This window comes from Sipha flava, unplaced genomic scaffold (genome assembly GCF_003268045.1).
Source record: "Sipha flava isolate LNK unplaced genomic scaffold, YSA_version1 130_pilon_pilon, whole genome shotgun sequence".
NCBI classification, from domain to species: Eukaryota; Metazoa; Arthropoda; class Insecta; order Hemiptera; family Aphididae; genus Sipha; species Sipha flava.
This window is the reverse complement of record NW_020271756.1, coordinates 1,424,698-1,434,817: the sequence shown is the minus strand read 5'-3', so window position 1 is coordinate 1,434,817 and position 10,120 is coordinate 1,424,698. Positions and strand designations below refer to the sequence as shown.

The following is a 10,120-nucleotide window of genomic DNA, read 5'->3' as shown; positions in this document are numbered from 1 at the left end:
TAATGTGTAATTCCCGAATCCCATTAGTTATGCGTATTGTCTAACGGTTTATTGTCTTTGGAAGTTTAAATTTATCAATAATATGAATATTATTATTATATTATTATCAAACATTTTATTATTTACGGTTAATTATCAATAATCCAGGTTCATTTTATGAACATTTTATCGCTAATCACGGACGAAGAGTATATAACGAGCCCGTATCGTAAATGTTGTACATAAACAATAAACATGCGTATTGACGGTCTTAGAATAAGATAAGAAAAGTGAAAACCGTGGTCCGTAATATTTGTTTAGCAGGCTGCGTTTCTCAATGCTTGTTATCGTTGAGAGTTTTGATTATAATTAATTTTAGTTAATAAACTATAAGGTGTTTTTAATTTGTATTATATCGCAGTAACGTGTAAACGATTTCAATTTGAATGATGTAAAAGAAGTTGTTGAAAAACAAACATATCGGAACCTTTTTAAATTGTAACAAGTGGCTTTATCTATTTTAATAAGTTCAGCCACTTGTGAAAGATCATTTTCTTCAATGAGACGAATAAAAAAAATTGGCTAAGATCCTCCATGGCACAAGATCGCTTTAAATTTTTATCTATTTTGAATATAGAAAGAGATATAACTAACAAAGTAAATTTGGATGATATTTTAAACAAATTTGCAGAAAAGGACAGAAAAATAATGTTAATTTAATTTTGTAATAAATATTTAATAGCCAGAACTGTATATTTTATCAATTACATATTTTTATCAAATTTACATTTATCAAATTACAAATTTATTTAGGTAGCTAGTCTGTAAGTGAAAAATTCTTCTTTGAAAGTAATTATTAACCATTACAGGTAAGAACTTCTCAGCAATATAAATATAAATATATTAGTGTTGATAATCAATTATAGGGGTATGGGGGTGAAGCCCCCACGAGTCAGTGATAGCATTAAAATGTAGCCCACCCAGAAATAGAGCTCTAGTTGCGCCTATGGTATCGTAGCTGAAAAAAGAAAAGCTAGAGCACGATATCAAACCTCCTGCCTACCTTCTTATAAAATAATATATAATAAACTGTCAAACTCGCTTAAAAAATACCTTTCAAAATTTAAATCAGATATCCTAGAACAAAAATTATCAAATATATCCTCTTCAGACGGCAATCTTTGGAAAGAAACAAATAAACTTCTACGTTATTAAGTTAGCTTACCACCATTAACAAAAAATGACATTTATATTGCTGTAACTGATGTAATGTGCATCATTCGACTGTAAAAGACGGCACAAATATTTTGTTATGTATACAATCTATATGTACGTTATTTTTAAACCTTTTCAAATAAATAACGGTATCTTCGATACCCGCATGAACGATACGGGTAGAACAATAGATACTATTGACATCCCTACATTAAAAGGACAGGCCCAAGGTCCATGCTACCGCATGTGCCTATATAACAGGGACACACACGACTCTCCCCAGAGAGCTCTTGATCTTAGGTCGTCAGTGCATGCGCACCGATCATAAGACGAGCTTATACATGCGATTTGTTTTGACTCATTTAAGTTTAATTTAAATAAAAAAATATTAAATTATTTTAATCCGTTCGACTTGTGTTCTTCGTACGAGTGTTGAAGAGTATCCAATTCTAGTGCTATTAAATTCTGCATTTATCCTTTCTTTTTCAACCTCGCGTCGACATCAGAAGTTCTACGGTAAACAAGTAAATGCTGTTTTATTTGGCTTGGCAGACTGTACAATTGCGCTGATTGGCTCTGAAACCTTCTCAACTCTGAGAGCCCTTCCTTAAACAAGGAGGAAGGTAACAACCCATATATACTACATCCTCTATACTTCCCACTCATCCCTTCTCTTACCATTATTTAATTTTTTGTATTTTGGGTTATTACAAAGTGGCGCCCAACGTGAGGCTCGAACCCACGACCCCGAGATTAAGAGTCTCGTGCTCTTAAATTATTGTGTGGAAAACAGCTGTTAATCCCTATGGCAAATAAACCGACAAAATAATGTATTAAATAAATAACATAATTTATTTTTTTAATTTGATGTAAAAATATATAATGTCGGTGGAGGAGATATATTTTCCTGAGACTAACAGTAACTGTCATCGACTCGCTATTGTGGTGTCTCTGTGGGTCTGTTGGTGCGCGGTTGTTGTGGTCTTGGCACTGGATTCGCTCCAGATGCAACCATTGAACGAATTCTTCTTTGAGCTGATTGAGTAGCTAAAAAGTGACCAATTATGTGTACTGTTGTAGTATCCTCAGAACCATCTGTTGATCCTTGAGTAGGTAGTTTTATGATAGATCCAGTCACTCTTTGCAGTTCTCTGACATTTGATCCACCACGGCCAATTATGCGACCAACTTGACTACTTGGTACCAATATTTCAACAGTCAACCTTACTTCTTCTGTGGCTGGGACAAAACTTTCATCCCGCAACTTGTCAAATATCATACCTTGAGCCTTCCACTGAGCTTCAGCTGTACCAACAATTTTTATTTTTCGACTAGCTTGTTGAGTACCACCGTTAGAAGTGTCACCTGCAGCTGCAGTTTTTTCATTTTCAATGGATGCAACTTTAACAGATGCACCACTAAACCTGATCATGCTACGGATATTGGAACCTTTAGTACCAATAATAGCACCAACAGCACTATTAGGTATAAATAAAAATGCAGTTTCCTGGATATCAGCAGCCAAAGATGGGTTAATTGGTCGAATGGTTGAAGGATACATGGAAGGGTATGGTGCTGGTGCAAATGGCTGATAACTAGTTGGACCACCGCGTCCTGGATAAGTTATTCCTGTTGCTGACATCATTGCCATCGGATGAAGTCTAGAGAACATGACAGTTTGAGGAGCCATTGATTGTAGATCATTTTCAAAACTTTGTCGGAGTTTTGTACTAATTTGAGCCTCTGCTTTAGACATATTCTCTATTGAGCCTTTTACAGTAATTATTCTTTCATAGTTGAAACTGTTGATATCATTTATACTAGATACAGTGATTTTTGTTTCAGTCTCGGACATAATTCTCTTGATCGTATTACCCTCTTTTCCAATTATTCTACCAATTAGATTATTATGAGCTAAGATCTTCAGTATTACATCACCTTTATTTGTGTTAGTAGCTTCTTGCTGCATAACTTCCAAAATTTTACGACATGCATTAGTACAATTTTCTGGATTACCATATATTGTGATTGCTTTCTCCAAAGAACCAACATTGTCTTTTCTATGAACATCAACCCTGGCTCTTGTTTGTTGAGTTATTTGTCTGATTGTAGAGCCACCTCTACCAATAATTGCTCCAACCATATCACTGTGTACTAGTATACGTAATGGGAACTCTGTTTGCCTATTTCCGATAGTGGGAGTAGCGCCAGGAGCACCAAATGTAGCATGCCTTGGTCTTATTGCACTACGGTTCCTCCTTTCCATGGCTGGCTCAACTTTTACCTGGCAACCCTCAAGCTCTAATCCTGGCAAATTTGCTAATGCATTGTGGGCTTGTTCAGAGGATTCAAAAGCAATCTGTACGACTTGCGTTGGTCCATCGCGTTGGCTAAGCTTTTCGATTTCTTTCACCTGACCAAATTGCAACAGTATCTGTTCCAACTGGTCGAATCTTACGCCACTGGGCACATTGCTAATCACTATTTTATTGGCGCTCTGGACGGCAGCTTGTCTCTGTTGGAATTGAGAACTCTGTTGACCGTATGCATAACCGTTGAAATCTTGAGTGTTACCCTGATTGGCCTGCTGCTGGCTCTGGTCCATGTCGTTCGGAGTCATAACTATCCGACAATATGTTGAATGTTGGCTGAGCACAAGTTTCACGCTATTAGGTGATGTCTTACGTATTCGCAATCGCACAATTGATGACGACAATGAACCAGGAGCGGATTAAAAGTATTCAACGAATTATCCTTCTTCGAAGTAAATAATATTCCTGCTATGGCGTCAACGACGTTATATTAGATTTAACTGAATAAGACGCGACGACGATCACTCACTTCTTCACAAGGCAATAGTAATAATAATTATTTTAAATATCGAGCACTTCAAACAAAAATATTATTTGGAAACGCGATCCAGTTAATACTTTATTAATACTAATTAGTAAAACATATTATATTTATTACTACGACGATTATTGTTTTTGTTGTTACATTACCGTTAAACCAGATTCACGGATTTAAAATAAACAAAACTGAAAAACAACAGCTGACAAAACTTACTCGTACTACGATAACGATGATATAAATTTGTTAAAAAAAATTATATTTCTATTAAAATATATTTCTAAATTAATGTACGTTTTTGAAATTGATGTGTTGAATTTTTGGTTGGAGCGCACGGCGCAAATACAACGATACGGACGAACGGGTCACGGTAGATACTATTGACATCCCTACATTAAAAGGACAGGCCCAAAGTCCATGCTACCGCATGTGCCTATATAACAGGGACACACACGACTCTCCCCAGAGAGCTCTTGATCTTAGGTCGTCAGTGCATGCGCACCGATCATAAGACGAGCTTATACATGCGATTTGTTTTGACTCATTTAAGTTTAATTTAAATAAAAAAATATTAAATTATTTTAATCCGTTCGACTTGTGTTCTTCGTACGAGTGTTGAAGAGTATCCAATTCTAGTGCTATTAAATTCTGCATTTATCCTTTCTTTTTCAACCTTGCGTCGACATCAGAAGTTCTACGGTAAACAAGTAAATGCTGTTTTATTTAGCTTGGCAGACTGTACAATTGCGCTGATTGGCTCTGAAACCTTCTCAACTCTGAGAGCCCTTCCTTAATCAAGGAGGAAGGTAACAACCCATATATACCACATCCTCTATACTTCCCATTCATCCCTTCTCTTACCATTATTTAATTTTTTGTATTTTTGGGTTATTACACCGATGAAGACAAAGCCGAAGTTTTTCATCATCACCTATCTGAAATATTTAAGCCACATCCTGATTAAATCTTTAATCCGATTATCAGGGCAGAAATAACTCAGTATTTGGATTCTCCCATGCCTCTCTATCTTCCAGAAAAAAATGTTACACCAAACAAAATTAAATTCATAATACAGAAGTATTCTCTTTAAAAATCTCCCAGCTTTGATTTAATTATCGTTGAAGTCGCTAGGTGCCTACGGAAAAAACTATTCTATTCCTAACCCATTTATTTCATTCAATCTTACGACTCTCATATTTTCCGCTCCTATAGAAATTCTCCAATATAATTTTAATCCCTAAACCTGACAAATCAGTGAAGGCAATTCATCATACAGGCCAATTAGTTTATTGCCATTTCTATCAAAAGTATTATAAAGGTTTATACTTAAAAGGTTTTTACTCTACATCGTTACAAATAAAATTCTACCAAATTCTCAATTTGGTTTTCGTTCGGCGCATAGTACAATACATCAAGTACAGAGGTTAGTTGACGCAATCTCATTTTCCTTAGAAAAAAAAAATTACTGCACTCGTGCTTTCCTCGATATATGCCAAGCGTTTGATAAAGTTTAATATGAGGGCCTACTCTTCAAATTAAAAAAATTCCTTCCTCCTCCTTATACTTACTGCTTAATTTTTATCTAACAAACCGCTACTTCCAAATCCGGTTTGGGCTTTCTGTCTCGGGAATTGAAAACATTTTTGCTGATGTTCCTTAGAGTGGAATCCTTTCACCCTTGTTATTTAATATTTATACAGCAGATCAGCCTGTCTTCCAAAATACTATAGTAGCCGATTATGAGGATGACAAAGCTATAATCTCAATTGACAAAAACCCCCAAATCGCATCTTTGAACCTTCAAACTCATCTGAATTTAATATTAGAATAGTACATGAAAAAGCGAATTAAACCAAATCCAAATAAATCAGTGCATACAACTTTCACTTTATGTCACTCCTTCTGCCTAAATGTCTGTTTACATAATGTTCCTGTTCCAACGTCTAACACAGTCAGATATCTAGGACTCAACTTGGATAAACGCCTTACTTGGAACGCTCATATCCGTACCAAGAGACTTGCTTTAAATGCCCGACTCCACAAACTACGTCTCTTTTTTACAAATAATAAACGCACTAAATTTAAAGTTAAAGTTCTTATGAATCAAAAACTATTAAAATCAATGTGGACCTACGGTCTTAAGTTATGGGGTACTACAAAACTGTCTAATACCAACAAAATTCAATAATTCCAGAATATAGCTCTTAAGAAAATTACAAATGTTCCATTTTTTGTATCCAATTGTACCTTACATAATGACCTCACAATAAAAACTATGACAGAAGAAGCTGAAGATTTCTACAAACGCTTTCATAATTGCCTACAAACCCACCAAAATTCATTGATAAAGAGCATTTACACTCAAACTATATCGGGAAACCCCGGACGTAATCTAAATACGAACTTGTGCCATGACTTGTTATAAAAAAATAAAAAAAAATAACAAGGAAGTTTTAGACTCTAGATATCGTTAATTCCCAAGCCAAGTGTCACCAATGGATGATTTATTAATTCAAAATATTCATGTTACTATTATAATATTACATATACTTATTGTGCTACGTTGTACAGATTGTGTAAATTGTAAAATAAAAAATAAAAAATAGTTTATTACACATTTTGTAGAACATAAATATGAATTTTTTTTTTTTATACACTCATACATAATTAGAAAAAAACCTCGACCAATATGTGACATATGACATTAATCATTAACTGTCGAAAACATGGTGGATGAATGTACACAATATTCCTCAAAACGCACTGATTTTAACATTCAACATGGCAAAAAATACTTGGTGAAGACTAAACTCTGGAAATTATCGCATTCTAAAATATCACAAATATTATTAGTAATTTTTAAATTTAAACCTAACTTTACCTATATAATATGTCATATGTAATATTGTAATTTTAAACCTAATACCTAACACATGTAATATGTATTACCTAATGGCTAATAACATTTGTAATTGAAACCTTAATTTTCTAATAAAAAAAATAATAATATTAAAAAATCAAATTAAGTAATGGTATAGCCCGACAATCCATAACACTCATTTTTATTTGATTTATCTATAAATTGCATTGTGTGAAATTGAGCCGAAATAGAGATATTTTGTGTGAAAACAGTTAGGAACAAATATCACCCTAATTTTTTTTGTATATAATTACATATAATTTTTTTTTACATTTTTTTATATCATTACTTGTAATAAAAATTAAATATTACCTAGAAACAGAAAAATATAAATTTTATTTTATTCAATTATAAAAGCACTTCTACAATGGTGTACATTAAGTAATTTGAACTATTTTTTTGGTTTTCATGGCTAACGAAGTCGACCTCGGTCGCAAAAAATGTATGGTAAGAAATGTGAGTCGTGAGTCAAAAAGGTTGAAGACCACAGCTCTATTTAGTATTTCCGGGAGACTACTTAGAAATTACTTAAGGACCAATAATTGCTTTTCACATTCGCTGGCACGCGTTTATATTATTATTGTTATATGACTTATATGTATAGGTATATATATGTGTGTGTGTACTATAGATAATGAAAATGGCGAAGGAGCGTATGTACACGAAATGTAATTGTATTCAATTTCAGACAACCGACATAATGTATGCGGATGTTAACTCCTATTATACTCCACACACACTCATACACACACACACACACACACATACACGCGCGCGCAAGAGCTTCATGTGTACATATATTACTTACACTTGTCGATTGTAAGTAAACAGGGTGAGTGGGGTTGATTCCTACCTCCTTTCTCCATTTTTTTTTTATCCGTGAGCGATAAGATGAGTTCACAAAATAAAGATCTGAAATTAAAAATAGACACGTAAAACTTAAAAATAATAATCGTTCCTAATTAACGGGATGACAGGGATATACGTTTGGTATTTTTATTTTTATAGAAGAAAATGGTGATACTGTTTATAGCTATAAAATGTATAGTACAGATCGTGTACCCATATACCTGCGTAAAACAGATACATAAGTATACACATCGACCAAAAAATGGAAAACTTGTAATACGCCGTATACCCGCGTATTATACGCTTCAATACACCACTGACTTTAAATCGTTTATGTCGTATTTGTATTGCAGTATAATTGGGATTTAATCGAATTCACTCGTGGACGGTATAAACACGATCTATTTTCAAGTTGGAATTAATACGAGAACTTGGTTTTCGATACGTTTTGCGTGATTTTCCAAAGCTTCCCGTAAGATACTTGTATTGTCACCAACTAGTTATGTGTACACATTAAATTAGGAATACGAAAGTTCGACACGGTCACTGATGGACAGAGTCGCATTTCGAACGGATGTAGGTTTTAGATTATAAAATGTTACAGAAGGATTTTTACTCGCTGACATGATTTCAATACTTATAAATATAGTATGTTCTTTTATTCCGAAAATCCGATTCCAACTTATTCAAATCATTACAAATTCGACGAAAAAGTTAAAATAAATTCGATCATCTTTCGTTATTATCTACATTGTGGATGGGGATGAGTTGTGCGGTTACAATTTAATAAAAAAAAAAATTCCAAAACCAAGTTATATTATAAGTGTAAGTGAAACCGTTCGAGTATTTATTAAATTATCGTTATCGTTTTTTTTTTTTTTTTTTTATTAATTGCTTGAGTAATAGCTTAGCCGGTTGTTAAACAAATAGTTTTATTTGATTTTAAAATGTTACCAAGTCCTTTATGTTCAGCATTCGCAGTTTTCGTTAAGTGCAAATAACCGCAACTGCACCGCTTCGCTAGAGAGGGAAGTACTCATCGTGGTATTTAACAATCGTAAAAAGTTCATTCTGGTAAGAAAATAGTGAATCACTCGTTTCGTTGATGTACACACCCTTATGCATAACTTATACGCGTGCAAACAATGAAGATAAATAAAATATAAAAATTGTTTTTAATTTTAAACCGGATTCCCTGAGGGTGTACTGCAATCTCGCACTACACTGTGTGTTAAATGTAAGTTGTACAATAGCAGTAAACAGAGTTTTATGCTTCACCTGCAGCTGGTCGTGATTTTACTCAATCGTCGGTATAAACATTCGGCACACGGATAACTTTCTCGTTCTGAATGGCAAACGCATCCAACCAAACATAACGTTGACCAGCCGGCACGATCAATTTATATACATATATTTATTTATACACATATATTTTCAAATATTTGAGACCGTGAGAAACGAATTAATCTTATCGTTTCTATACTATATATCCGTTCTAATAAATATAACATTAGTTGAGTCGTGCAGAATTGGGTTTTAATCACGGTAACCGATACGTGTGGATTGTATAAGAGTAAATCTTGAAACATTATAGCACTGCATTGTTATTTAATCAAAGTTAATTTGGCATTGATTGATACTACAAAGGCTAAGAATCAAAACGTTCCATCTCAAAAATTTATATTTTTTGATTGTTCGAGAGAGCATTTTTAAAAGTTCCAAGAGTATTGTACCTTTTTTTTGTAAATTGAGAATAATTAAATGACGTATACGATCGAAAAATATATACGTACAGAAAAACTTATCATTAATAAGGCACATAAATATCGGAATATAATATAAAAAATAAATGTGAAAAAAAATGAATTTTTAATAAATGTACAGCTCGTCGAACGTTTAGGTTGTTAATATTTTTATTTATTTTTTTTTATTAAGGTTCAATTGTTCCCGATTTTACAATTATATTCAACTAACCAAATTGATTATATTATAAAATAAATATATGTATATTTTGATAATATCTAGGCTTGGAAGTTATTGGCCTCAAAAATATAAAAATACGCGTGCATATATTCGCTAAAATAATTGTAATATGCACTTGGTTTTTTTTATTATTCGAAATTAAAATTTTGTTTGACCAATATTTTCAAAGAACTTTTTTAAGCAATTTAGCTTTAAGTGTACCTATTTTTTTAATTAATTTATTATTTCATTACAATTTTTTTTTTTTTTAATCAGCTAAATACAAACTAACAAAATATAGAGTGTAAAATACTTGATGTATTTATTAAAATTATGAACTTTATT

General features: G+C 33.0%; 1 pseudogene; it reads right to left on the bottom strand.

Moving 5' to 3' along the window:
• Positions 1-1,979: 1,979 nt before the first annotated feature.
• LOC112694508 lies at positions 1,980-3,863 on the bottom strand (annotated as a pseudogene).
• Between the last annotated feature and the right edge of the window lie 6,257 nt (positions 3,864-10,120).